Source organism: Triticum aestivum, chromosome 2B (genome assembly GCF_018294505.1).
Source record: "Triticum aestivum cultivar Chinese Spring chromosome 2B, IWGSC CS RefSeq v2.1, whole genome shotgun sequence".
In the NCBI taxonomy this organism is placed as follows: Eukaryota; Viridiplantae; Streptophyta; class Magnoliopsida; order Poales; family Poaceae; genus Triticum; species Triticum aestivum.
This window is the reverse complement of record NC_057798.1, coordinates 34,401,545-34,408,107: the sequence shown is the minus strand read 5'-3', so window position 1 is coordinate 34,408,107 and position 6,563 is coordinate 34,401,545. Positions and strand designations below refer to the sequence as shown.

General features: G+C 51.8%; 1 pseudogene; it reads left to right on the top strand.

The window, feature by feature from the left end:
• LOC123038869 (uncharacterized) overlaps nt 1-5,673 on the top strand; it is a 17,118-nt pseudogene extending 11,445 nt beyond the window's left edge.
• The last annotated feature ends 890 nt before the right edge of the window (nt 5,674-6,563 follow it).

Sequence of the window (6,563 nt, the reverse complement as noted above, 5' to 3'; positions counted from 1 at the left end):
TCATAGTATTTTCTTTGTCAATTTATTGTGTATGTATAGAAAAATTAGTTAGAAAATAATAAAACTGTAGTTAAACTAGTTTATTTTTAGTAAGTACTACTTTATTTTATTTATAGTAAGTGCTTCATATATAGTTGAACTAGCTAGTTGTTTTAATAAACCAATTTATTTTACTATATGTAGAAGTAGTTTATTTTTAATAAGTACTACTTTATTTATTTATAGTAAGTGCTTACTAGTTGAACTAGTTGATTCAATTAATAAAACTACTTTATTTAACTATATATAGGAGTAGTTCCCGCATCGACGTCGATGATGCCTATCCCGCATCCTCGTCGTCGTCGACTCGGCGGTGGAGGCCTGCTTGATCAGGGCCATGTTCGGGACTGGGCTCCGCCGGGCTGGTATTGGGAGGTGCTACCTTCTGGGGGTCGTAGGTTGGTAAGGAGGCAGCCGGTTGTTGACCCGATCCTTGTTTGGTGGCGGTCGCGTGAGCCAGTGACGGTGCCGAGGCTTCCGGACACCGCAGAGGTGGTACGTCATCATGTCAGCGAGGAGGACGAGCACGTCCGTCGCTACATGGTTGCGTTGGAGGGCAGGTTCGACAATACCTGGCAGGTTCTTCAGGGATCTCACTGGAGTTATGATCCTGTGATCGTTCCTTATCTTTGGGTGTTCACCGCCCGCGTCGATACCCGTCGGTCGCTACGGTTCTAGCTATATTAATTAGCGATTCTATATGTATGATAGTATTCGAGGAGTATTCGATGATGTACGGACACAAGAGATGATGTACTTTTGGTTATAATTGAATGCATGCTAATTTGAATACTACTTTATTTTACGATTTGGTTTTGCTTATTGAATGCTCATATTGGAAAAGTACTCCTACTTTAAATGCTAAAATTGAAGAGCACTCTATGCAGAAATCTAGGAGCCCCCTCCATCATCCACGCCGTCGTGGGGGTAGCTTCTCTTTCATTCCCGTGTGCTAGACAATTTGTTGTAATAATGCACTCGGTAATGAAAGGAGGAGCTACGTACCATCACCGATAGTCAACCCGTGATTAATAATAATGATCTAATTTAGATTTTTTAGTACATATATTTAATATTTGAATTATGAACTTAGGCCGGAAATGTCGTACTCGGACGACGAAGACCGGCCGGGGGAGTGCGACTGGTGCCACGACGACCGAGGTATGTGCGACAGGTTCATTGAGCTGGAGAAGATCGGCGCTTCAGCATTAAGCTCGAGGAGACCTTCGATGTTCATACGGTACACAACGACGACAATAGTTTTTTTCGTAATTAAGCACGACTTCAACTATTTTAACATGTATTTTTCATCTTTTCCAATTCGACTAGCTTATCCCATGCTATGCAAGATGCTATGTCTTGGAGAGGATGGGTTTTGAAGACCATGAATGTATGGATACCAAAAAAATTCTCCTAAGGACCATCATGGTGTGGATTTTCAAGTAAAGTTGTACAATGCTGAGAGTATAACCCATTTTGGTTGCAAAAATTGGGAAGCACTTTGCAAGATGTATGGTTTTGATGAGGGTATGCTTGTCACCATGGATCTTGGTGATCCTACAATTCAGCAAGACAATATGGGCATTTGGTTCCTTGTGGATACACCTCCAATTTTTCCCCCATGTGAGCTTAACATAGTTATTAAGTAATTTATATTGTTTATTTCAAAATAATTGACAACTTGTTTCCATTGACAGCTTATTTTCATTCTTCAAAGAATGTGCAGAAAATGATAGACAAAACCCACTACACCGATGGCTCCGGATTGACTTATAAGGTGAAAAATCATCTGATCGTATTTTGTACTGATCTTGAGAATTACAATGTCTACAATCAAATTCCTCAACATTATGGTCAATATATAGTTCCACTAGTGCACGTGTTGAACTACGGTAACTACCATGGAGATACCCTGATAAGATTTTTTACTATTCGACATCCCTGCATCTTTTTAAATACTTCTAAAACTAGTACATCATTTCTAACTACGAAGTTATTACCGTGTTTTTCGACAGATAATCCCGAATGATTGTGTGCCTCATCTGATGTATACGCACGGTCGCCTTGATGTTTTGAACATACAACCAGGTCGTCCTACGAATCTCAGTTGTCCATACCGGATTTCTAAAAGAGGTAGAGACATGCCAATCAAAGAATGGAAAAAATGTATGGACAGTCGTAAGAATCTTCTTGCAAGCAAAAGGAGGCGAAGCGCAAGAATTGGAGACAAGATGATCTCCATTCTTCATAATGGAGAGTCAGGGTCTATATTGTTTTATGCTATTTAACCTTAAGGGTGTTTAGGTCCTACCTGATACTGATGATCATGTGCTAAGAACAATTATGTAGGGTTGGGTTCGATGACCGAGGATGATGATCGTATGACTTGTTATTAATAACGAGTAGAAGTTGTATGATGATGCATGATTAGTAGGACTTGTTATTATATATGATGATGTATGATGCGAGCATGCATGAGTTATTATATATCAGCGGGTGAAATGAACATAGCAGTAGTTAGCGTTGGTAAACCAAGGACGAAGATATAAGAGAGGACACTTCTCTCTATTAGCTAGCTAATAACAACCTAAAATTAACCCCCAAAACCCCTAAACCAGCCACTTTTTTTTAAAAAAAGAAAAACCTCAGCTACTGACACGTGGAAGCCTTTTGGTCCCGGTTCATGTCACCAACCGGGACCAAAGGTCCCCTTGCCTGGGCTGCTCGAAGTGGCCACGTGGAGGCCCATCTGTCCCGGTTCGTGCTAGAACCGGGACTAAAGGGTGAAGGCATTAGTAACGAACCTTTAGTCCCGGTTCAAGAACCGGGACTAAAGGCCCTTACGAACCGGGACTAATAGGGTTTTTCTACTAGTGACATCCGGCAGTACAAAGTGCTCCTGGAGCTGTATCTCGGACATGCGTGCCTATGGCCGGGTGGCCGTATGAACTAGTGGCCATGTGTGGCCGTGAGTGAGCTTGGGTGCTCATGCGTGGGTGTGTGGGTGGCTAGTTAGCTCTCTTGCTAGCTAGCTTGCTTGTGTGTGTGTGCGTGAGTCCATCCTGGATGGATGGATGTGTGCCCACATATATAGGCATGGCTAGCTTAGAAAGTAAGCTAAGTGGTGGCATGGGCAAGGCATGGTGGGGTGTCATGCTTGTCCCCTGGATCATTTCATAAATAGTGTCAGGGGACAAGTGAGACTATACATGATGGCTGGGGTGACACGTGAATAGTGCTCGGGTACGACCGTCTCGTCGGTGTCTTGTCGGTGTCGGGTCGGGCTGCAGTCGGCAGCCGGCTGGTTGGTGCAGTCGGCAGTCGGCTGGTCGATGCAGTTAGCAGTTGGCAGCCGGCCGGGCAGAGCAGTCGGACGAGGAGCCGGCCGGAGCGGCCGGGCAGTCAGACTGAGGGGCTTTGCTAGCCCCGATGTCTTGATTTATTGTATCGCCGTCTTTGGGGTACCATGGTCGATTACTCCGACAGTAGCCCCAAGCCTCCGGGCAACTTGGCAAAGTTGGGCGGAGGTTTTTTTGCGGGTGTTGATGTACAAGATGTCGATGTCGGCCGGCTGCGGACCGCAGCCGGCGCTGTTTTCTTCTGGCGGGGGCACGCAAGCGCACTCGCTGGGTGTAGTCTCCGAGCCTCCGAGTGAGGAGGAAGGGTTCCCCCGGAAATGATCATGCAAAAGACAAAGTTAGTCCGCGCAGATATATCAAATGTTTGCTTTTAGCATTGCAAGTTTTATGCGGAGGGTGCTGACTCGGTTTTGTCCGAGCACCCTTCAATCTTTTCATGTTCCCGCCGCTCTTTGGCTTGTGCTCTCGCTTGCCGGACAGCCGCTCTGCGGTCTGTGGCTAAGAGTGGGCCGCGAAGTGGAGTGTATAGTACTCAGAATCTGGGAGCAGATTCGACCGAGAAGATACTCGTAAAAGAAACGACCGGGTTGCCCGAACCATTTTTCTTCCCGGACGTTATTCACGTGGGTGGCCTCCAGTGTTCACTCTTGCTAGCCGGATAGCCGCTCTGCGGTCTGTGACTAAGAGTGGGCCTTTGGTACCGCGCACACTACTAAGCCGGCTGCGGAAACTAACGTCTCAGGTAATGCGGCCAGCCCCCGGGCCAAATCTGGCTGGCGCTGGGGTGAACAGTGATGCAACTGTAATAAAATGCGAAGATATCCCCCCAGCATCGCTCGAGGTTATCCATGTTTGCGTGGTGCAAAAATATGCGGGTGAAGAGCTCACATTGATTTTCATGTAGACGAGGCGGAGGTTGACGAAGACAGCCGGCGCGACGCGGTGCTGGCGGCGCGTGCCGGCGCACCCGCTGGGTGTGGTCTTCGAGCCTCCGGGTGCTCGAAGGAAGGTCCCGGCCAGTCAGGCTCAGCCGGCCAGGCAGCGGAGCGGGACACGGCCGAGCCGGCTTGGCACAGCCGGCCATGCGTTGGGGCGTCTGGCAGCGCCCTTTTTCTTCTTTCTTCTCTTCTGCCGGCTGCTGGCAGCCCGACAAAAACTCCTTTTTTGACAAAAACTCCTTTTTTCTCTGCAATCTTCCATGGGGACGCGTCAGCGCACCCACTGGGTGTAGCCCTCGAGATTCGGGCCGACTGCTGAGCAGTCGGGCCGGATCTTCCGGCAACGACTTTGTCTTCTTTCCTCGCGGGGGCGCGTCAGCGCACCCGCTGGGTGTAGCCCCCGAGATTCGGGCCGACTGCTGAGCAGTCGGGCCGGATCTCCCGGTGACTATTTTTTCTTCTTCTCTTTTTCTCGTCAGCCGGCTGTGTGTAGCCGGACCGGCTCGTCGGTCGGCCAGGCAGGCGAACCAGCCGACTGAGAGGCAACGCGGGCGATCGACTAGAGCAGTCGGATGGGCAGCAGTCTGCACAGTCGGATCCTCCCTCTTCTTTTTTTTTGGTGCAAGCCGGCTGGGCACCCAGCCTGACTTTTCTCCAGTCGGCTAGCGGGCAGTCGGCCTCTTCTTCTCTTCTTTTTCTGTCCGGCTCCACGCGGGGAGCCGGACCCTTCTTTTTTTATTTTGCTTCTTTCCTGCAGGAACCGGTCACAACAGGCGGCTGGACCTGGGACCCGGCGGGTGCGCGTGGGGCACAGCCGGCCACGGCGCTCGACTCGAGAGCCAGTAGCTGAGGCGCGCGACCCAACCGACCAGGGGCGTGGCAAGGGAGCCGACACAGAGCGCGGAGCGGGGCGACGCGGGCGTGAGGCGAGCCGGCGCGGCGAGGCCGGGGCGGGGAAGTCGGCCGGGGCGGAGGCGCAGGAGCGACGCGGAGCAGGAGCCGGCCAGAGCCAGAAGGCGCTGCGGAAGGCGGCCATCGCGCAAGGAACGGGGCGTAGTGAAGTTGCGGAGGACGAGGGAGCCGCTGGTCGTGGGTCGACGGGGCAGAGCGGCGACCCGCCGCGACGAGGGCGAATCGGACCCGGCGGGTGCTGGGCGCGGGAGCCGGAGTCGGCGCTGCCAGACCGAGACGACGCAGCGGCGCCGGAGGAGCCGCACCCGGCGCTGCAGTGTGGGACGAACTGGACCTGGTCTTTCCCCACGCTGGCAGCCCGTGCAGCACGGAAGGGCAGCAGTGGGGGGCTCCGGCTACTTCAGAAGGTCTTTTTTGGGGGCTGAAAAGGTAGGGATTGGCCCCTATTTTAGGGGCACCTGCTGGAGATGCTCTTAGTAACGAAATGCCACATGTGTCTCGAAAAAAAGTAATGAAATGCCGCACATCATGGTTGATGCTTCATGTGATAGACAGATTGATACTACTGGAATCTATTTTGATTTTGGTTATGGATAGTCTGAATCTTATATCTAACGTCCGAAAACAACCAGTAACAGGTTTGACATTTTTTTTTCAACTGCCCCGGGTCATCCGCGTGGGCGACTCGGGCGGCGACTGGATCCGCTTTTCCTGCAGTCGGCGCCGGCGGGCTTGTCCGCGCGGCTGACGGTGGCGGCGGGGCTCCGTCCCCGTGAGGCATCGTGCAACGTTTGACGAGATGCAGGCACCGGCCAGATCTAGGCTGTGAAGGTGAGTTGCTGCAGCGGTGCCGGCGATGCACGCCCGGCTTGATCCAACGGGAAGGATTCCTGGGGATGGTCAGATCACCACCATAGTGCCTGCTGCTGTCCCTCATGCATGAACGCCATTAAGGGGCGCAGGCAGCGGCTACAGCCTACAGGTTGTGAAGGCCATTTGCTGCAGCGGCGCCAGCGGTCCACACGCGGCTGGATCCAACGGGAAGGCTGGGGGTGGTCAGAACAGCACCATAGTGCCTGCTGGTCCCGCTAGTGGACACCATTAAGTGGTGCCATCTCCACTGGTTGCAGCCACTCCCCGGTGCCGTCAATCTTCGGTAGGAGCTCGTGAGCAGCTCCCTCTTCCCAAGCATGGAGTGGAGATTCGTCCACACTGGAACGGCCAGCTACTCTGGCGTTCACCATCAGGGGCAGCCCAGCTGGTTGAGGCGGTGGCCTAGCGCAGTTGTCGCGGCCGTCGCCGGTGTAGCCAGCTG